General features: G+C 39.8%; 1 non-coding gene across 1 annotated transcript; it reads right to left on the bottom strand.

The window, feature by feature from the left end:
• Positions 1–23,606: 23,606 nt before the first annotated feature.
• On the bottom strand, positions 23,607–23,713 carry LOC115696085 (small nucleolar RNA R71). Its single transcript, XR_004007683.1, has one exon. It is a non-coding gene; the product is annotated as a small nucleolar RNA R71 (small nucleolar RNA).
• Positions 23,714–24,035: the final 322 nt, after the last annotated feature.

Here is a 24,035-nt window from a genome sequence, read left to right as displayed (position 1 = left end):
AAATACTAACTAAACACGACTTGTGTTTTGAAAACATCAAAAACTATTTTTTGTTCTTATTTTTAAAACACTTTTTTTAAAAAATAAAAAATAAAAAAGTAATACCAAATCTGCTCTTAAATTTGTTAAGAGAATGGTAGTAACCACTCGAAATTTTAATTGAAGAATGATGTGTAACAAAACTTAAAAATTAGAGTAGATTTTTTTTTTTTTTTTTCTGAAAGCAACCCTTTATAGATGCAATTTGTCATATTTGAACTTCTTTTGTGGTTATTATTAGTTGGGTAACTCAGGTGCGGATGGAAGGAGGGGCAGTAGGTGCATATTGTTTTTCTTCTTCTTCTTTTGGTTTTTTTTTTTAGCATAAATTGTCTTTTTATATTAATTAACATTCATTCCAACCACAAAAAAATCTAGCTAGCTAGCTCAGGCACGAGTTGGGTAATATATAATATGAATTCACCCATTGTTCAAATATAAATAATTATTTTTATTTATATTGCTTGCATGTATCTAATGCAATAATCTAGCTAACCATCCACATCCAACGCTAGGCAGCTTTCGGCTCATCCGCTTCCGCTACAAATATTGGCTTTGCTATATAAACATAGGGAGCTTTAATTTAAGGTGTTTTATTACTGAAATTATTTAAGATATTTGAAAATTTTAAAGTAATTTACAATATACAAAAGAAATATTCAAACAATCGTATAAAATATAAAACACATCCATATAACAATCGTTTTAAATTTTAATTTTGGTAAAAATTTACAGGCCATAAATAACTATAACATGTGAAAGGAAATTAATCTTTATTTTTAATGACGAAACAAGACGTTGCATCCGATGCACCACAGAATTTCCAATAAATATAAGCAATTAAGAAGAAATTGTATTGTATCAATTATCTATATATGGTTGTGTATTCAAACGACGACGGCGCTTTTATACGTGTATCTAACTTATTTTTCAATATAATGACGTGAAGATGTGGTCACTGGTGTGGAGATACAATTAGCTGCAATGCAACCAGGATCACTGTTACGATCATATATATATATACATAAATACATTTTTCGGTGGGTGGTGGTAATTTTGAAATGAAATGTATAGATAGAATTAAAAAACGTGTAGTATGTCTACGTAGTGGCTCTTTAATTGGCTTGGGTGTGTTTAGTAATATTTTTTTTAGTCGTTAATTGTCTGTTTTTTTAATTTAGAAAGTGAAAATATTTTAATTAAGAATTAAAATTGTAAAAACAATAAAAAATTATTTTTAAAATTTTTTTAAACAGTTTTTTTTTCTTAATTAATATTTTGGACCTTGGGACACAAAACTCCGACACCGGCCCCAATATTGGACTCACACCACGGCTCCGGCCTCTGATCTGGATCCAACTTAAATAAAATTAAAAAAAAAATAATAATAAAAGTTACGGAACACATTTTTATTTTCTATTTTTATAATTTAAAAAATAAAAATTAATTATAGAACACATTATTATCATCTAAAAACAAAATTTTAAAAACATAATTTTTATTTTTATTTTATTTATTAAAAAATTAAAACACAAAAATATTACAAAATACACTTAGATTAGAAAAAACGATTGCAGCGATTTAATATATTATGCTATATGCATGTGTGTCTACCTATCCAACAATATAAATCATAATAAAATAAAAAATAATAATAACTAGAGAGAACAGTCCAGAACTTAGTTATATAATGTATATATAGAGCAGTGTCGTGAAATTGGGGGTTTTATTTTTTTAATTTTATTTCTAATTATCAGTAGCATTTGGCCATAATGCTAGCTTAAATTAGCATCATCGTTCATTTACTATAAACGACAAAATAAAGGTCAACTAATATTTTATTCTACTGAGATATACGACAATATCTTAATTGATCTTCTTAATAATAGTTTCAAGCCAATGGAATTTATCCAACTCATAAGGCAAAAAATGGTTTTGGCCTTAAGTTTCCATGAAAAGAAGTTATCAAAAAAGTTTCCATGAAAGGAGAGGTGGATCCATATATTTTCCCCATTTAAATATAGAAAAGTGTGTTTTTCTAACTTACCAGTGAAATGACATCTGGACGAACAATAATATATATCTTTTAAAAAATTATTGCTAGGCCTTAAGACAGGGTCAAGTCTTGAGACAGAGACGTAATTTGACTTAATAATAATAATCTCATTTTTGCTTGTTGGCCTTTCTTTCCCACAATAACCCCATAAGTGGGAAATTCCAAAAGAGCTGCCATGTATATATATATATATATTTATATCTATATAATAGATTAATTACAACCAATCAATCATATTCATGTGATGATGACTTGTTTCTTTATTTTAGTTCTTATATTAAGTCTACATTATTAGTATTGACAAGGCACGATTTCAACTATGTGTCTTTATATTTGTAACATAAAAAGATCTTAAAAGTATTTTATAATCTTTATTAATACTCTAAATCATTGTTAATGCTTAATTAGGTATGTACGGATTCTAAATTATGTTTTTAAATACACTAAAGTCGAAGATTGGCTAGCATCATTTGCTCTTTATGGTAAGCACCTGGCATAAATCTAAAGCTTGCTTGTGGGGGAAGAATTTATTTGTAACAAATTAAATCTTCTCTCTCTATATTTTTATTATATATTCTTACATATATATAAATTAACTATATATATGTATATACTGTAAAGATTGACTCACCAAACTTACTAATATTTTCGGTGTGCGTCCCAGTAAACAAACATTTAAATTTCCGTTATGTCTGATGTGGGCAATTAGCTACAACTAAACTTGATTATGTGGGCTTTATTATAATGTGAACGTACGTGCATGGTATTTTCTGTTCGGAGATCATTTAAATTATATATATAAACACAAGAGTTGTATACTTATTTGTGGACAAGGTATAGTCAATGCATGTGAGTGTGGCAGATATCAAGTGTGGTGTGTATACATTATACATCTCAGATTAAAAAATGTATTGTATCATGTATATATAAATACGTATTATATTGAGTTTGCATGCATGTATTATGTATATATATCGCTATCGTACTGGTATTAGTAATAGTATATATACGTTTAAACTATTAAACTTATCTCTTTCTGGATACATATTTAAAAACAGTGTACATATATAGGAAAAAAATTTAATTAAATACAATCTTATCTTATGGGTCATGATGTTGGACTTTCGATTTTTAGCTTGTTATCCTTTTTTTTTCTTTTTTATTTTATTATTTTATTAATAATACAATTTATTACATTAAAAAAGTTTTACAACCTACAGAGCAATCATTTATCTAAACTTTGTTATACAATTAGTACAAAAAATTTACTTTTAATCTCAACGAAACTTGTGACTAAAAGTAAAAAGTTACAACTAATTATTAATTATCATTATTATATTGTGACTAAACGTATTAATCACGAAAAATTACAATTTGTTGTATGTGACTATAAATGTGTTTTTAGTCACAATATTTGTTGTAGCTAAAACTAAAATAGCTACTTATATCTAGATGCTATGTTTTAGTCACAAATAACTTTTTGTTATGACTAAAATTCACATTTAGTCACAAAAAAAAAATTATGTTGTGACTAAAAAATTGTCACTTAAAATAATTTTTTTTAGTAGCATTGAATATTAATTACTTTCTCCTACTTGGCGTTGTCTAAAAAAAACTCAATCTATTTACAATTTTTGCCTAGATGTGCTGGACTACACTTTGTGTATGATCCTCAGTTCTTTGAGACCAAAGAATCATGTTTGTTTATGAAATTTATAAACCTATGTGTTGACCTCGAAAAATGATTAATCGACAGCGAGGTCCTATAAATATGATGTTTGTCGCGTATTACACAACAAGAACAATAAAGTAAATGAGACAAAAAAATTTATAGAGGTCCGACCCCCTTAGTTAGCAGGTGATGACCTACTCCCCTTTTGGTTGTATTGATACCTAGAGATAATACTATTCAGATCACTATAGGTGGGTTCTGATATAGCTCTCTATAAGGATACAAAACATGGATCAATTTCGCAAATCTCTAATGAGAGAGAGAGAGAGAGAGAGAGAGAGAGAGAGAGAGAGAGAGGTAGAGGAATAGCCTTAGAGGCGTGTGAGAGATGAAGTGAGAGGAGCCCTTTGGGCGTGTACAAGAGAGAGAGAGAGAGAGAGAGCAAGAGAGAGAGAGAGAGAGAGAGAGAGAGAGAGAGAGAGAAATTAGAATTTCAGACTTAGAGTGGTTTGGAGGCTAGAATTAGGCTTAGTGACTTAGGTTTTCTAGGTTAGAGTTAAGGCATTTATATAGGAAGCCTAAAATCCTAATTTACAATGAAACTCTTAGATATTTACATATTAAATTGGGCTGTTAAGGGCCCGATTCACATGTAGCTTGTTGTCCACATTTTAGGTTGTACATAAAGTCCTGCTAGGTTAATCCTGGTCGCCTATAGACCTACATGGGAGGTCTGGCCGACCATGCACTTCAGGATATGGTTTGGCAGACCAGGGTCTGCAAGTTGAGGTCTGGCCGGCCATGCTCCTGCCAGGACCTGGCAGGTCACTATAGCTTTACCAAGAGGTGACCGTGAGGTACAATGGTAACTTCCTATTGGTATTGGTATAAAGTTGAATGTTGATCCAGCTGTGAATTCTACAGCAAAAATTTTGGGTGTGGGTGCTATTGTTCGGGACCATCAAGGCCAAGTTATTGCTGCACTTTCAAAGTCGGTACAACGATGCTTTTGTTCTGATGAAATGGAGGCAAAAGTATTTTTTTCATAGCTTAAATTAGGCTCTCCAACAATAAAAAAAAATTCAGCAATATTGAAACAGATGCACTTAGACTCTTTCATGCTTTAACTACTACATCTATAGATTTGTCTAGTTTCTCTTATTTGATTTTAGATGTTCGTTGTCTTTTATTCTTTTTCCCTGAAGCAAATAATCTCATGTTAGGAGGAATGCTAACCATGATATGCACATGGCTTGACAAAACATGCTTTAGATTTGGATCAAGACATTTGTTGGTTAGGAGAAATACCCTATCCTATTTTCACTATTACTGTAAATGACTGTTGATTTATAATAATAGTGGTACTTTCTCAAAAAAAAAAAAAAGAACATTCATACTCCCCCTTCATAGCTTTGGGAAAAATCCATTAATTGTTCTTTTTAAGAAAACACCAACTTTCTTTCCTCAAAATCTATTATCCATTATTCAATCAAATAATGAATAAATAAGGCTTGACCTATTAATTTACTAAGGTTCCGTTTGGTAACATTTTTGTTTTTTAATTTTTTAATCACAAAATGAAAGTAAAATCTTGTGTTTAAAAAAATTATTTTTAAAAAACAAAAATGCGTTCTGTAACCACTTTTGTTTTTCAATTTTAAAAATAGAAAATAAAAGTGTGTTCTGTAAAGTTTATTTTCATTTTTATTTTTTGATTTTATTTAAGTCGGGTCAAGATTCGGGGTTGCATTCGGGTTCGGGTCAGAAGCCGGGTTCAGCGCCAAGGCCGTGAGGAGGGGATTTGGGTCCAGGTCTAGTTGTAATCCAAAAGATTGATTAAGAAAAAAAAACTATTTAAAAAAATATTAATTAAAAGTAATTTTTTTTTGTTTTTAAAATTTTGATTTCTAATTATAAAATTGAAAAGTAAAAATAATTTTATAGAACATGTTTTTGAAAAATATTTTCACTTTTTCACTTTTAAAAATAGAAAACTGATTAAAAAAGTGTTACCAAACGCCACCTAAGTTAAATCCTTTAATTAACATCTTGTACTTACCTTACGCAAAAAGATAAAAAATCCCATTAAGTTGTTTATTTTCCAACTTTTACATAATTATGGCATATTTAAAAAGCTGGAATTTGGACCCAAGATTCATTTATAAAAAGTCTAATTATTTCCTTCAGCCCAATGTTTTATCTTTAAAAATTATTTTTTATCCTTTCAATTCGGTGTTAATTGAACATTTTTTTTTTTTTTCAAATTTACAATATTTCTTCGTCAACCAAAAAGTGGTTTTTTACCAAACTTTGAACCTTTGTCATTTCTTCTAAACTTAACCAAATTGAACAAAATCAGTAGGAAATTAACCTATGTAACACGCTCTGTAAACACCAAACCCCATAGAAAACAAATCTGTTTTACGCAAAAGGTTATAACATGACAAAGTCGCTATTTCAAAACTGTCACTTTAATATTCTTTTCCATTCTTTCTGTTTACGTGTATATGTATTAGGGGTGTTCATTGGATCACATTCAATGGTTTTGAACTCATCCGATCCAATCCAATTATTTATTGAATATTGGATTTTTCCATCCGATCCAATCCAATTGACTTGAGTCATCCGATCCGATCCGATCCAATGGATGTATTGGATTGGATCGGTTCCATCCATTGGATGCTTTAACTAGTTTTTTATTAGATTGGATTGGCTCCATCCAATGAATCTCATGGATGAATCCAATCCATTTTAACCACTATTTAGGCTAATTTCATTAAAAAAAAATATATATGAAAAAACATAATTTAAAACCTAATAAATAATAAAATAATATATAAAATATTAAATAAAATAATTAAACATATAAAATTATAAATATTAAATATGATTGGATGGACATTGGATGATATTGGATTGGATTGGATCGGTTATCCATTGGATCGGATGTCTCATCCAATATCCGATCCGATCCAATTGGATTTTTAAAATTTGCATCCGATCCGATCCAATTATGATTGGATATCCGATTCTATTGGATCGGTTGGAATTGGATCGGTCGGTTGGAATTGGATCGGTCGGTTGGAATTGGATTGGATGACTTTCTGCACACCCCTAATATGTATGAGTGTATACACAATAAATATATGTACATTTGTGTTTTATGATTAACAATATGTCAATTAATTGTGACTGGCTTAGGCTAGCTTGTATATAAACTGTTTATACATAATGTGTGAAAAAAATTTGGTGTTTTACAAAAAGGCAGTTTTGCTGTCCTAAGAAGTGATTCCTAATATTTGTAATAGATATGCGTCAACTAGTAGCAGTAGACATAGGGTCAGTTTGACACAAATGTACTCGGAAAAAAAATGTTGTAATTGTGTTGTAAGAAAAATCAGTTGCAAAAAAATAGTGAAAAAAAATTGAGCTAAGTAATTAGTAAATTATAAATTTTATAATACTGTGATTTTAGTAAGATCTATAATAATAATTGTTGCCCCTGATTTCACCCAATATACGTGGACCAACCGAACAGGGACACGTGGATCAGATAACTTATAAATATTTGCTAAGTCTTTGTATGCCACAAGGAAACACCCTGGGCATAGGTCCCGGAGGAGGCATCCGGAGTGCAAGGTGCTCTCGGAAGCTCACATAGCATAAAGCCTCTCCGTGAGGTGTCAGGCTTCTCCTGAGCAATCAAGTCGCATTTAATGCTGCATGGGAGGAAGCGTGTTGGGACTGCAACACGCAATAAAGTCTGACGGCACAACCTCCAACCAGCAGCGCCACAGTAATGATCATTTAAGTCTAGCGATGGCTACACTGCGAAGAGTCACATCAATCACAAGGCAAAAAGGACATTCCTCATAAAAACCCTACAACACCTAGAGATTTGACCATGCGTTACTCATGGTATATTCATTGGGAATACCCAACTTTATGGATACTTACAGATATATTTGTAAGACCAATTCTAGGGATTACCCCACCAAAACACTATAAATACCCCCTCAAAGCTCATTAAATGGGATCGAGAATCTTGGGCTGCATATGAGCAAGAAGAGTAAATACTCACCAAGAACATTCTCTGTATTTATAAGGGTGACATTCTCTCAAGTGTAGAATCTGTATTAAATACATCCATTAATATCAAAGACTCGTGGACTAAGGCTCATTAACGCCCCAACCACGTAAAAATCCTTCTCTCACTTTCTTACAGCTCAATATTATATTCATATTTTATTAGTTGCCGAAAACCTCGGTCAACATTTTGGTGCTTTCATTGAGAGCTGAAGAAAGCTGCTACAAAACATTCATTTGACTTCACAAATATGGTGGAGACAAGAAGTACACGTCAGCCTCGCCCTCTGGAAGACGATCAAGACCCAAACGAGGAAGATGTAGCCTCAAGAGCAGCAGAGGAGTCTGAGGAAGAAGAAATAGTCCCCGATGAGGACTACGAGGGAAACCTCGACGAGTATGCCTATGACGAAGGAAGTTACTCAGAACTGGTGCTTCTTAGACAAAAAGCTATCGATCACGTAGCCGAGATCGAAGCTCAGAAAGCGCAAAACCAGAAAATGCAGGAAGTGATGCTAGCCATGCAAAATGCCATGGAAGCAGCTGGCATTCACGTGCACCCCAAGGCAATGACCGCTGGACTCAACAGGGAACCAGCGACATCTTCGCCTATTTCCCAGCAGCAGAAATCTAGGGAACCTAGCCCTATAAGATATCCTGCTGAGGGGAATCAAACAAAAAACCCTACTTCTACCCCTGGGCGAAAGAAAAAGATGCAGGATCCGCAAAAGGTCCGCTCAGATTTCCCTAAAGGGAAAGGTCCGCAGAGGGGCAAGCCCCAAAAAGGGAGTCTTGGCCCTCAGGATCGAGGGGACCGAAAGAGCGTTTCTGTGCACCAGGAACCCGGGGGTTGAGGGAGAAGAGGACAGAGATGTCCTCCCGTTGATCTGAGAAATCAAATCAATGGGAATCAAGGTGATCTCCGGGATCACCTTGACCAAAAAAGATACGGGCCCGTGGTTTCCTCGGGTACGTTAAATGAAGGAATTATGGCGGAACTCGCCATACTCCGAGAAGACATTGCCCGAGTCTCCCGGAGGCAGAAGGGAGACGACTCCCATTCAGACAGCGAGGATCGGGAGCCATGTGCCAAGCACATGCTGGAGGCAGAGCTCCCTAAAAACTTCAAGATGCCCGAAATGGCAGCATATACCGGGAACTTCGATCCCAGCGACGACCTGTCACGGTTCAACCGTGTCATGACGGTCATGAGGGTCAGCAATGACGCCAAATGTCTGTGCTTCCCACTCACTCTGAGTGGGTCCGCGGAGGAGTGGTTCAAAAAGCTGGAACCAGGATCCGTGGGCTGTTGGAACAAGCTTCAGATCAACTTCCGGAGACAATTTGTCGCCGCAAGAAAGGTCAACTTGGAGGTCAGTGCCTTGACTAATATCAAGCAACTGCCCACCGAGACCTTGAAGAATTACATCAAGAGATTCCAAGAGGAAGCCTCAAAGACTAAGAAGGTTGATGACGGACAACAACTTGCACTTCTCCAAGCAGGAATCCGTACTGGGACTCCCTTCTGGAATGAGTTGCAGCAAGAAGGGGCTGCTAGCCTCCAGGACTTCCAGAAAAGAGTCCAAAAATATATCAACCTCGAAGAAGCCCAAATCGTGGCTTATGGAGGCTATTATCCCACCGGGATAGCAGGGTACATGCCCGGAGTATCGCCCTCGGGTACTGCCCCGACCGCAACTCCACAAGTGAGTGGCATACAATTCTCTGCTACCCCCGGGTATAGCCAGGGCCAAGTTTTGGCACCAGCATCTTCTCATTTTGGCAACCTGTCCGGAGTGAATGGGCAAGCTCCTTCACATGCTGCCCCGACTGCTAGCTTAACAGGCCCTTCCCAGGGATCAAGGAGCAAAAGGTCCTCCAAAGGTAGCACCCGAACGGGAGAGAAGCTGCAGAAAAAGGGGTACACCCCCCAATATACTCAATACACGGAGCTATCGGACTCCCAGGAACGTGTGTACTTCGCCACTAGGCAAAACACGCACTACCGGAGACCACAGCCGTTGTACAAAGACAGCTCCCGGAGAGATCCGAGCAAAAGATGCGAGTACCACAACGACATTGGTCATAGTACCAATGAATGTAAGAATCTCAAGGACGAGATCAAAAATCTAATCCGATTGGGCCACCTCTATGAGTGGATCAAGAATAGGCTGCCCCACCTTAATCCGGGTCAGGTGGCTGGGGGTATGCCTCCGGGAACACCAGGGGGTACAGCAGGAGTATTGGCTCCAGCTGCTCCCGCAGGTGACGCCCAGCATATCCCCGGATTGCCGCCCCGGCCTAATGGACGGGTAGCCATGATCTCCGGAGGTCCCCATATCGGAGGGAATACTCGCAAGGAGCGAAAGCGATACGCCGAGGCCGCAAAACACAATGAGATATGGGAAGTTACTCAACTTCCAGCTCAAAGGCCTCGGCTGATGGACCAACCCATCACGTTCACGGAAGAAGACGCCAAGACGGTGCGCTTCCCTCATCACGACCCGTTGGTCATAGAGACCCCCATCGCGAATAAAGTGGTGGCCAGAGTCTTAATTGACAATGGGAGTTCCGTGAACCTGCTCTTCAAAGAAGCCTTCACCGCGATAGGCTTGACTGACCGTGACCTCTCGCCTAGTGGATCCCAGCTCACAGGGTTTAACGGGACGACACTTATCCCAATGGGAAAAGTGAGGCTCCCAGTCACCCTGTGCCCGGACACTCCCCAAAGCACATTTAAATACTGCACCTTCGTGGTGGTAGACTGTCCGACAGCCTACAACGCGATCCTTGGCCGACCGACCCTAGTGGACTTTGGTGCAATCTCTTCAATCCGACATCTGTGCCTAAAATTTCCTACCCAGGAGGCTAGAGTCGGGACTGTGAGGGGGAATCAGGGGGAAGCAAGGCAATGTTATAATGTTGCAACCCACCTACCCGTACTTATGGTCCGGGAGTCCGCTGAGCCAGAGATGGCTGAAGAGGATGAGTTGGATCCTCGGGTAGGGTCCGAAAGGATCGTGGAACCAATGGAGGACGTCGAAGAAATACCAGTGTGCGACGTCGACTCCACCGAAGTACTCCGGTTAGGGAAGAACCTGGACCCGGAGGAAAAGGACAAAATAATAAAAACACTGAAAGGCGCCATCGACATCTTCGCATGGCGCCAAGAAGACATGACTGGCATAAGCCCTCATGTCATCACCCATGTACTCAATGTCAACCCGGACATGCCTCCTGTACAACAAAAGAGACGCCCGCTCGACTCGGTGAAAGCCGAAGCTCTAGAGAAAGAGGTGGACAAGCTTTTGACCAACGACATGATCCGCGACGTGTACTATCCGGAGTGGCTGGCCAATCCGGTCCTGGTGCCCAAGCCGAACGGAACTTGGCGAGTTTGTATAGACTTCACTGATCTAAACAAAGCTTGTCCAAAGGACTGCTTCCCGCTGCCCAGGATTGACCAAATGGTAGACGCCACTTCCGGATTCAAGCTGTTATCCTTCATGGATGCCTATGCTGGGTACAATCAAATAAAAATGCATACGGCAGACCAGGAGTGCACTAGCTTCAGGACCGCTAAGGGGGTATACTGCTACCTAGTCATGTCGTTCGGACTGAAAAACGCCGGAGCAACCTATCAAAGAATGGTTAACCGGATGTTTAAAGGCCTCCTGGGGCGAAACATGGAGGTGTACGTGGACGACATGCTCGTCAAATCCAAAGCATGCAACAGCCATGCAAGCGACTTAGAAGAAAACTTTGAAGTTGTCCGGAGATACGGTATGAAACTCAACCCAAAGAAGTGCACCTTCAGGGTCAAATCAGGAAAGTTCCTGGGTTTCATAGTCAGCCAAAGGGGGATTGAAGCAAACCCGGAGAAAATCCAGGCTCTCCTGAATATGCCATCCCCCAAGAAGCATAAAGATGTGCAGAGCTTGACCGGAAAGGTAGCTGCATTGAGCTGTTTTATCTCACGGTCCACGGACAAGTGCATACCCTTCTTCAACGTGCTAAAGAAATGCCAAAAGTTCGAATGGTCGGACGAGTGCGAGGAGGCATTCAGAAAGCTAAAAGATCACATGGCCAAACCTCCTATCCTATCGAAACCCGTCCTCGGAGAAGACTTGTTTCTTTACTTGGCCGTCTCCGGACACGCGGTCAGCGCTGCCCTGGTCTGGGAAGAAGAGAAAACTCAGCACCCCATGTACTATGTCAGCAAGCGCATGATAGGAGCCGAAACGAGGTACCCGGTCATTGAAAAACTAGTATTTTGCCTCTTGATGGCGTCAAGGAAGTTAAGACCATACTTCCAAGCCCATCCGATCAAGATTCTGACCAACCACCCGCTCCGGCAAGTTCTCCAAAAGCCTGAAGCGTCCGGAAGGCTCCTCAAGTGGGCAATGGAACTAAGTCAATTCGACTTGCAATACGTCCCCCGGATTTCTATAAAAGGCCAAGCCTTGGCAGATTTCATTACTGAATGCAACGAAGCCGAGGCAACAGCGAATACGCCGGTACCGCCAATCCCCACCTGGAGGGTATTTGTAGACGGAGCTTCTAATGAGAACGGTTCTGGAGCCGGAGTGGCTATGATATCACCAACTGGACTGCGACTCCAGGCGGCCCTCCGATTCGACTTCACAGCTTCAAACAATGAGGCCGAATATGAAGCCCTGATAGCGGGGCTGAAATTGGCAAAAGCTGTAGGAGCCAAAAGGGTGGAAGTCTACAGTGACTCCCAACTGGTCGTAAACCAGGTATCCGGAGAATACCAAACCCGCGGCGAGCGGATGGCCGCGTACGTGACAATAGTCCGAGAACTGCCCCACGAGTTCACGGACTACAAAATAGAAAGAATCCCCCGAGAAAAGAACGCTCACGCGGACTGTCTGGCTAAGTTAGCCTCGGACAGCGAAATCGAAGAACTAGGGGTAGTACCAGTGGAACGCTTGGCAGAACCGAGCATCAAAATAGAAGAGACCACACTAACGGTTGGGCAAGAACCCAGCTGGATGGTCCCCATCATAAAATACATAACAGCAGGTGAGTTGCCCCAAGAGAGGGCACTGTCTCGAAAGATTCAGTATCAGGCTCATCGTTATGTGATGATGGATCAAATTCTCTACCGGAGAGGACTCAGCATGCCTTATTTAATGTGTGTATTGGACCCTGAAGCTAAACAAATCATGCTAGAGGTCCACGAAGGGTTCTGTGGAGATCATACGGGAGGACCCAGCCTCTCAAAGAAAATATTGAGGCAAGGGTACTTCTGGCCAACAATGCAAAAAGATTGTATAGACTATGTCCAAAAGTGTGACTCGTGCCAAAGGTACGCGAACATACCGAGAGCCCCTCCAAATGAGATCACCCTGATGACCAGTCCCTGGCCCTTCGCGGTTTGGGGAATAGATCTCACCGGGTCTCTGCCAACAGGAAAAGGAGGGGTAAAGTATGCAATAGTAGCAATAGACTACTTCACCAAATGGACAGAGGCTGAGCCTATGAAGACAATAACTGCCAAGAAAGCATTGGACTTTGTTATCAAAAACATAGTATGTCGATACGGCTTACCTCACAAAATAGTCTCTGACAATGGAAAGCAATTTGATTGCGAGGAATTTACTGACTTCTGTAACCAACACGGAGTAGTGAAGAGCTTCTTCGCGGTAGCCAAGCCTCAAACAAACGGCCAGGCGGAAACAGTCAATAAAATCCTAAAGGTCACCTTGAAGAAGAAGCTGCTGGCCTGCAAAAACAACTGGCCTGAAGAATTGCCAAGGGTATTATGGGCCTACCGGACGACCCCCAGAACCACGACCGGTCACTCGCCTTTTTCAATGGCGTACGGTTGTGAAGCAATGGTCCCGGTAGAAACATTATTCCCATCCCACAGGAGGACGACTTACGATCCTGCCACGAATCAGGCACTGCTTCAAGAAGCTTTGGATCAAGTCGAAGAACTCCGGGATGAGTCTCAAATACGGATGGCTGCTTATCAAAAGAAGGTGACCAAGTATTTTAACTCTAAGGTTAAAAACAGAAAATTCGCTATTAGGGATATGGTCCTAAGAAGGGTCTTCCCAGCCACCCAGGAACCCGGAGTGGGGGTACTTGGGCCAAATTGGGAAGGACCATATGAGATCGAGGACGAGATCGGCTCCGGCACTTACAAACTAAAAAGAATGGACGGAACCACCGTGCCAAGAGCCTGGAATGCCGATCACCTCAGAAGATATTACCAGTAGCGAAATAAAACTTAGACTTTGTTCAAAGGGTTTGTACCGTCCAAATGTATACCTCCTCTACATGTTAAATAAAATTGAGTGCCTTAAAAACAAAGTTTTTACGCCGCTCAGGGGGGTACTAGGGTATACCGCACGGACAGATAGAAAAACAAACTAAGTAAAATATCCTGACCCAAAGGGCAGGTCAAAAAGTATGCACAAAAATAAAAAGCATAAGTATAAAAATCCTGATCCAAAGGACAGGTTAAAAAGAGAAATATGTGGCAAAAGAAAGATCACATATAAAATATCCTGACCCAAAGGGCAGGTCATATACATACAAACGGCCAGGGGATAGGCCTTAAAAAATATTGTCTCCCCTTCGAATAAAAACTGCTGCCTATATATATTGTTCCAAGGCAGCAGCAAATATGTACAAAAAAAAAAGAGAATAATAAAAGAAGCGGGTGGAATCTTGGTTATACTGGGTCAATCACAAAGCAGCTCAGTCAATGCGCGGAGGAAGGCGAGGTCCGATACGAGCCTCTACCATGGCATCAAGCTTCTTCTTCTTCTCCCGGAATTTAGCAATCATTTCCTCCGGTTTGGGATAGAAGGTAAGCTTGATATTTTGGTCGTTGGTAGACCAAGCCATGTAGACCCCATCATCAAAGCGCTTCGGACACCGGGCACAGGAAACAGGAGAAAGGAGCTCGGCTCTTCTCGCCTTTTTAATGGATTGCTCCTTGAAGTCCCTGAGCTCCTTCAGCTCCGCGGCTAGAGCGACCTTGGACTCTAAGTTCGCCTGGTGAGTTTCCTCTAAGGATCTCACCTTGGCAACCATCTCGTCCAAAGCCTCCCTGGCCTCCCGGAGTTCCCGCCTGGCCTTATCAGCAGCCTCACCTTATGCTCTCAGCTCCTCCTGATGCTGGGCCTCCAGCCTGTCCCTCCGTTGAGCCTCGTCCCGGATCATGGCCTCCGCTTGAGCCTCCCTCTGTTTGGCCTCCTCCTCATTGGCCTTGCCAGCCGCCTCTCGGCGCTCAGCAGCCTCCTGGTAGAGCTTCCTCTCCGCAGTAAGGTCCTGAAGGACCTTCCTGACGTCGTTCATGTCCCCAAAGTCAGACAGAACGAAGCCGTGATTTATGATGTTCTTGGAGAGGCGGCCAGCCTCAGCAGCAAGGTGAACAATAACACAAGCGTAAGAGAAAAATTCCCAAGAAGAAAAATAAAGGGAAAAGCAAAATTGCAAAGTACTTACCACGGTGAGGGAGTGGCTGAGGTCCTGGACCTGGAAGATAGAGTTCAGGGAGGCACAAGTGGCGAACCGCTTAGGCGCGCATCAGGTAAGCTGAGAAGCAAACTCGCCGATCATCTCCGCGGCGAAGGGAGCCAAGGTGGGCCCAAGGAAGCGACGGAACCAGACCGACAGGGGGTCCAAGTTAAGGTCCCACGGATCCTGGTACTCCGGGTTGTTGATACTCTCCTGTACCTCAACCCGCAAAACCCTCCTAAGGGCTTCCACCTCAGCATACCCCCGGGAGTATTCGTCCATGGCATAGTTATGCTTGGCTATCCGGAGCTCTTGCCTCACCTCATCCCCAGGGACCGGAGTTAGCACGATACTGGGAGGAGCAGGATGTTCTTCCATGGGGGAGACCCCGCCGTCAAGACCATGGGCAGGAGTGTCGGCTCTCCGAGGCTTCTTGGGCTCGTCCTGGGCAATCATCTTGCCCTTACGCTTGCGAATCAGAGCCACCTCAGGCTCCTCTTCACCTTCTTCAGCTTCCTCCAGAAGAGCCCGGAGCTCCCCCGCACCCTCGGCGACTTCCTCAGAAAAGCCCCATTGCTTTCCTTGACTTTCTCCCGGAAGCACCTACTCATCATCCACTAAATCAATAGTGTCAGGGGGAGCGCTGGAGGAGACCTTCAGGGAAGGTGCTATTGGGGAAGAGGTGAAGGCTGGAGGAGCCACGGGAGTGTGAACTCCGGCAAGCTGTTCCAAGATGGCATCCATGGAGACGCCTGTTTTTACAAAAATAGGCAAGTGTTAGACATCCGTTAAAAACCACTCACACAAGATACAACAAATAAGCTACTCCTACCCGGACTTCCTAATTCGGCCCTAGCAAAGTCCTGAACTTTAATGCTGGCAGCATCCTCTCCGAGATAGCTGTCCGAAGGCCGGAACCAGCTGGAGGCAATGTAAGCTGAAGGACCTAAGGGAATAGGTTCCGGAGGCCCAGAACCCATCCGGGACCGACCTAAAAAATCTCCTAAGTTCGAAAAGTAAAACTCCTTCCAACGATCCCCCCACCGGGTCGATGGCATCCTAAACCTATGCAGACGCTTGTCGAACCCTAAAGGCCTACGATTGGCGTATTCGCCAACAGAAGGAACATAATGAATTATCAAAGGAGACTTACCGCCGGCACCGGAGGTGCTGGCAGCAGGAGCCCCTGAGTTTGGCTCTGGAACCGAAGGCTGTGGCCTGGGGGCTTTTCTCTCCGAAGAATCCTCAATGCGGAGGGGCCTCCTGGCGGGACGATCCCCAATCTCTTCTTGAAGAATCTTGTCAAAAAATTTAGCCTCGGACTTCCTGGCAATCGCCTGGCTTCTTCTCACCACCGGACTCCCCACGCGAAGTCCCCTCCCAGAGGCCGCCTGGGCCTGAGAGTATGCCTTCTCCTGGGCCTTCCGGTAGAGATAGTCTTGGTATTTTTTCTCTGTCGTGGCGATAATCTCGTCCCGGAAGGTCTTCTCCGCGACCGGCGCCCTTACATTGGGACAGATGACCCGTGAGAGGTTAGAGTCCTCCACGGATTGATGCGGAAGGATAAGTTTGGCCTTCCTGCAGTTTTCCGTGGTGACCAAACCCCCGACGTCGAGATCGGCTCGGTCGTAGGAGGCAAAGGCCTGGGCCCTCCGGAGGAAGGTCTGTGTAGGGGCCGTCCGCTGATAGGGTGGGATCCTCACCCACTCAGTAAGGAGCTCCGGGTGATCCACTGCCCTGAACCCGGAGGAAAAGAAAAAGTGATGGTGATACTCCTTGAAGTGAGTCTGCCTATTATATGGAACCACCCCTTCGTTAGCGGGATGGATCCAGAACCCATAGAAACCGTCCTTAAGTTTGTCCCCTTTCTTGGGGACGGATACAAGTTCATAAAAATACAAAATTTCCGCCGGGCAGGGAGATCCCCATCCGCGGGCGGCATAAAAAATAAATAAGCCTGAGAGCAGGCGATAAGCTTGAGGAATGAGTTGGTATGGCGCAAGGCCGACAAAAACAAGAAAATTAACAAAGTAGTCTTGAAGTGGGAGCATGGCACCGGCCATCAGGTGCGTCTGGCTCCAAGCTCCGAAGCCGCCGTAATTATGGTTAGGCGTCTCCGAGTCACGAGGTGGCCGGTGATAGGTTCCCGAGGTGGAAGGCTTGATCCCCGCAACCTCCACAATATTCTCCAGTTGATGGGGACAGGTTAAGGTGGAATGAAGCTCAGCCGCTTCCCACCCGGTTGCTCGGGACTTATACCCCTCCTGGGCAACGGGTCCCAGGGAAACCTCCTCCAAAGTAGCCATGCGTTTCCCGCTCTTCTTCGAGGACTTCGAACCAGAGGCAGACATTTTCTATTCTGTGAAAAACAAAAGAGAAAGAGAAAATTCCAGTAGTTAGGCCCCTTACCAAACCCTAAGTCAAGAAAAAGGGAGTGGGGGTCCCCTAACCGCTGGAAAGAGGCCCCCTCCGGACACGTGTCACACGGGAAACCCTAGAAAGATTCCCTGAACAAGTGTCGGGTGCAGTAAAATCGCAGAAGGTGGTTTTACACAATAAGGGGAACAAAAAGAAAAAGACCCTATACTATGCCCTAAACATCCATTGAACGAAGAGTGTATGGTCTTCTTCAGCAAAAATGCACAACAATAACAGAGGCATGATAATGGCGATCCTACAACTAAAGCAGTAAATACAAAACAGAATACATGAAGAACCTAAACACTTGCATGCCCAGAAATCTCAAAATGCGAACCCAGAAAAAAACAAACAGAGCAAGTAAAAGCATGTCATTACCAAAGGATGCAAGAAACTTACAGTAAAGTGTTGAACTGGGGGTCCTGATTTGAGTCGAGTAAAGACGAGAAGGACTGATAGCAGCAAGCAAGGGAGAACTGGGAAAAATGGCAAAGTGTTCAAAAGTTTCGTGCTGGTTTTGAGAATTTTCTCTCTGAGAAATTCGAGCAAAAATGGCAAGGAATGGAAAGTAACCGAAATGAAGGAAAGATGGTGACTTTTATAGGCAAAAGTGCATGAGGAACAGGCGTCACCACCTACCAATCGAACGGTGGGGGAAACGCACGATTCAAATACCCAAAGATCAACGGGCCAGATTGATTTGCAATAAAGGCGGTGGAAACGTTTGAGTATCCGTCTGACACCATTAATGCGCCGCATCAATCAAGGGGCATGAAACGAATCGACCTCTGCAAAAAGCGAATCGCTGCATTTAATGCCATCATTAGATGCACCCTCACGCGCTCCAAGCTTGTGCCGAGAAACCGAGGAGTCGGCCGGAGACACCTCTGCAAAAAAGCGAATCGCTGCATTAAATGCCATCATTAAATACGCCCCCACGCGCTCTAAGCTTGAGCCAGGGAACCGAGGAGTCAACCGGAGGCACCTGAGCAAGCCTTGGTTTATTTTCCAAGTAAACAAGGCTTGGGGGGTAAATGTTGCCCCTGATTTCATCCAATATACGTGGACCAACGGAACAGGGACACGTGGATCAGATAACTTATAAATATTTGCTAAGTCTTTGTATGCCACAAGGAAACACCCTGGGCATAGGTCCCGGAGTGCAAGGTGCTCCCGGAAGCTCGCATAGCATAAAGCCTCTCCGTGAGGTGTCAGGCTTCTCCTGAGCAATCAAGTCGCATTTAATGCTGCATGGGAGGAAGCGTGTTGGGACTGCAACACGCAATAAAGTCTGACGGCACAACCTCCAACCAGCAGCGCCACAGTAATGATCATTTAAGTCTAGCGACGGCTACACTGCGAAGAGTCACATCAATCACAAGGCAAAAAGGACATTCCTCATAAAAACCCTACAGCACCTAGGGATTTGACCATGCGTTACTCATGGTATATTCATTGGGAGTACCCAACTTTATGGATACTTACAGATATATTTGTAAGACCAATTCTAGGGATTACCCCACCAAAACACTATAAATACCCCCTCAAAGCTCATTAAATGGGATCGAGAATCTTGGGCTGCATATGAGCAAGAAGAGTAAATACTCACCAAGAACATTCTCTGTATTTATAAGGGTGACATTCTCTCAAGTGTAGAATCTGTATTAAATACATCCATTAATATCAAAGACTCGTGGACTAAGGCTCATTAACGCCCCAACCACGTAAAAATCCTTCTCTCACTTTCTTACAGCTCAATATTATAATCATATTTTATTAGTTGCCGAAAACCTCGGTCAACAATAATAATAATAATAATAATAATAATAATAATAATAATAATAATAATAATAATAATAATAATGTTTTAATTTAGTTTATTGTAATTACAAATATATCAAAACTTATTTCATATAATATTTTTTATATATATTTTTAATTTTTTTTTTCAAAATATAAATTTATATACATTTGATAATGATAATTTATAGAGATTTTATATTATATTTTATCAAATGTTTAAAAAATTAGAAACTATAAGAAAATTTGTAAATTCATGTAGTTTTGTTAATATTAAAATAAAATATAATTTTTTAAGAAAAAATAAGAAATTTAATTATTATTTATTTTATTATAATTAATTTATTTTAAATAGTTTTATATTTTTAATATATAATAAATAAGTAAATATAGTTTTAGTACTAATAAATTTAGTATAGTTTTTTAATTAAATTATTTTTTTCTAAAGGTTGGAGTTGCACCAACTTTAACTTTTAGCAGTAGTTTATTCATAAATTCTTCAAAAATTTATTTTTTGACGGTTTACTAAATACTTTTTTATGACAACTTTTAAAATTAACTTTTAATTTTTTTTAAAAGTTTTACGAAACGACACCATCGTGAATAACATTGGGATGAATTCAGCTATAAATAGAAGTACTACATTAAGTAGAGAAACCGTATACTAAAACGAGAAAATAAAAATGAAAGCTCCTACATTATTATCTCCCATACATATTTGCTTTTAACTATAATTTTTATTCATAAAACTTACAATATTTTGTGACAATTTTTTGGCTCATATTTTTAGTTGGGATAATTACATAAGGTACTATTTTTTATAAAAGAATTACAAATTTACGTCTTAATTTTTTTTTTTACTTCTTTACACTTTTCTAACACAAAAACGACAAGAAACATAAAACTAACAAAACAAATAATATCCAAATAACATCAAAATAATAACAAAAAATAACATACGGATAACAAAAAATCAACAATAAATTAATGAGAGTACAACATAAAAGGACTATATTTTCTGTAAATAAAATCATAAATTAAAATCGTAAAAATATTTAAAATTCAGTAAAACTGTATTTTTTGTAATTTTTTTGTTATTTTTATGTATTTGTAAGATAATCTCTTTTTAGTAATAGTTTTTCTATTTTTATAAGTTCCCCGGCTATTTAATACTTGAGAAATTTAGGTATAGTGACCAAAATTCTATTTTAATTATAAGAATGTGGGTTGGTATTTTTTATGATTTAATATACCGCTGTGTGTAATATTTCGGAAATGCTAGTTTTATTTATTTTTTTTTAAAAAAAAAACCCGCTAGTCATACCCATTTACCTCACAACCATTTTTACTCTTTGTTTTTCCAGTTCTTTTTTCATTTGACTTTTTGCTCGATTTTTTTTTTAAAAAAATAGGATATGTAATTATGTATCAATTCTATTCAAAGGCAACAATTTGTTTGTTTGTTTTTTATTTATGTCTTTTTGTTTATAATATTAAGAAAACATCACTCTCTCTTCTTTAAACAATTTAAAAAATAATCCCACTCATAAGTTACACTATCACAACCTACCATTTAAAATGATCATTTTAATACGCGGAAACATATATTTTTATGTGGTCACTAAAAAAGATAACAAAATATATATGTAATTTTTTAGTCTTTTTTATTTAATTAATCAAGAAAAAAAAACTTTATCAAAAAAATAATCAAACTTTAAATTTTAACAGCTTAATAAATTTTATTATTTCATATTTAAAAGTTATTAGATTGTATTTTTTCTAAGCTTGTATTATAAAATAATTTTAAGAGTACTAAATAGTATCTTAAACATTGCAAAAAAAAAAAAAAAGTATCTTAAACATTAATAAAATAAATTATATTTCAAAATAATCAATAACTATATTAATTTTGATAATAAATTTAAAAGTAACATTATATATATTTATAGTATTGATAACTTTTTATATTTAATGATAATTGTTAGGCTATTTTTAGCCTAAGTTTTGGGTCACATTTTATAGTTGTTTTTCTTCTCTATTATTATTTTTGGAATAGAATTACGCTTGTTTTCTTTGATTTCAGGTTTCTACACTTGGGATGTATAAATTGGACAAATTTCGGAAAACAGTGATCTATAAAATAGAGAAAATTTTGAAAGAGAATAAAGCTGAAACTTCAAGCCTAAATTAGACTATGTTCTGATCATATTTTGGAAAAAGTCAAAACATAAAAGTTTTAGATCTCTTTCTATCTTTCCAACGCATCTTGAATCAGCCCATTTGGAGTTTGAATGAGAAAGTTATGCCCATTTTATTAAAAGAGATTGAAGCAGAAAATTCCATCTCGCCGCGGCGAGATTTCCATGGCCGCGGCTAGAAAGTCTGGGCAGAAACGTGGTTTTTTGATGCACTTTTGGCCGCGGCGAGCGTCCGTACGATCAGGGGTATTTTTGTCCGACGAACCCTAAAAATTAGTTATAAATAGAAAACTGCAATTGGAAGTCAAGGGAAGCGATTGGAAACCCTAAAATACAGTAGGGAGCGGCAGGAAGAGCACAGAGATTCAAGTGACGATCCAAAATTCATCCACCAACAGTTTCTTTCTTTATTCCTCTTTAATTTCTTTATGTTGAATATTGCTATAGGAATGGTTATGGATTTGTTTCTGAACTAAATTTCCCATTTAGGGAGGATGATGATTGTTGTTTAATGTTTGCCTAGTTAATGTTTAATTACCATTCCTCCATTTTCGTTTGTGAAATTATCTTAATTTGTGTTTAATTTCATGTTTAAGATTGATCACCTTGTGCATGATTTATGATCTCAATTCAAAATCTGAAAAGTGAGAATTGAGAATGCTAAATATGGGATAATCGATGTTCTATCTGAAACGAGAGTATTTACATGACTTATGTGACGAATAGATTATTACCTAATGCTGATTTCATGTTAGTTTAATTAAGGAATTAATTAGATAACATGTGATTTAGAATCTAGAAGATCTGAAAAGAGCTAGGTTACTTTATAATCTGTCATTCACTTCAAGAATAGGATAGTAATTAAGCATTAACGATTTGGGTAAACAACAACGGGATTCTCCTCCCTATCATCTCATCTTGCTTAAACTTTAACTGTGTTTTACGTTTTCTGAATTACTTTACTTTTCTTAAATCATAATTGTTTTCGATTTGCCAAATAGAATTATAAGTATAGTTTAGTGGTATTTAATCCAATTCCCTGTGGGATCGACCTCACCTGTGTGAGTTTTACTACTTGATTGCGTATACTTGCGTAGTGTTTATAATTTCAGCAACAAGTTTTTGGCGCCGTTGCCGGGAAATTGTTTAAAGATTAATATTACACAAAATTATACTAACTTCTACTTTGGTATATTTTCTCTTGCTTATTTTCTAACCTTTTTCTTGCAATATTTTCGTGATCTATTTCAGGAATCCTAAGTGTATGCGCTGTCAAGGACAAGCTGTCATATTACCAGTTGATCCTGAAATCGAGAAAACTTGTAGGAGAAACCGAAAGAACAAGAGGCAAGAAGGAGTTTCAGCAACTGTTGAAACTTCAGAAATCATGGCTGCTAATGTGAATGCTAATGCTGCAAACAATGGAGGTAATAACGGTAATAATGGTGGCGCCGTGGAAGATCAAGCTAATGGCCGTAGCTTGATAGATTACATTCTCCCTACTCTGACGGGAGTGCAGTCATGTATCAGGCCACCGGCAACGGATGCAAACAACTTTGAGATCAAACCTGCCATACTTCAAATGGTGCAGTCTTCTGTTCAGTTTGGTGGCCTCCCTTCTGAAGATCCTAATCTGCATCTCTCTAACTTCATGGAACTTTGTGAAACTTTTAAAGTTAATGGAGTTAGTGATGATGCCATTCGACTGAGACTGCTCCCATTCTCACTCAGAGAACGAGCCAATAGTTGGTTAAACTCCTTGCCACCCAACTCTATTGCCACCTGGAATGATCTGGCAACGAAATTCTTATCAAAGTTCTTCCCTCCAGCAAAGTCTGCAAAGCTGCGAGGAGAAATAAACAACTTCTGCCAACAAGATAATGAATCTCTCCATGAGGGTTGGGAGAGGTTTAAAGATCTGATCAGAAAGTGCCCTCATCACGGTATAGAGAAGTGGATGTTGGTCCACAATTTCTACAACGGGTTGGTTGGTAACACTAGAACTCTAATAGATGCAGCAGTTGGTGGAGCCTTATGAGAAAGAGTGCTAATGAGGCTTATGATCTATTGGAGGAGATGGCTCTAAACAATCAGCAGTGGCCAACTGAAAGGAGTCAAACTAAGAAAGTAGCTGGTGTGCTAGAGGTTGATGCCATCACAAAGTTGACAACTCAGGTTGAGGCCTTGACAAAGCTGATTGCAGGGCAAGCTAAATAAGCCCAAGTTATTTGTGAGATATGTGGAGGCAACCATCACTTTTCAGAGTGTC

Source organism: Cannabis sativa, chromosome 6, assembly GCF_029168945.1.
Source record: "Cannabis sativa cultivar Pink pepper isolate KNU-18-1 chromosome 6, ASM2916894v1, whole genome shotgun sequence".
NCBI lineage: Eukaryota > Viridiplantae > Streptophyta > Magnoliopsida > Rosales > Cannabaceae > Cannabis > Cannabis sativa.
This window is presented reverse-complemented; position numbering and strand designations above follow the sequence as displayed.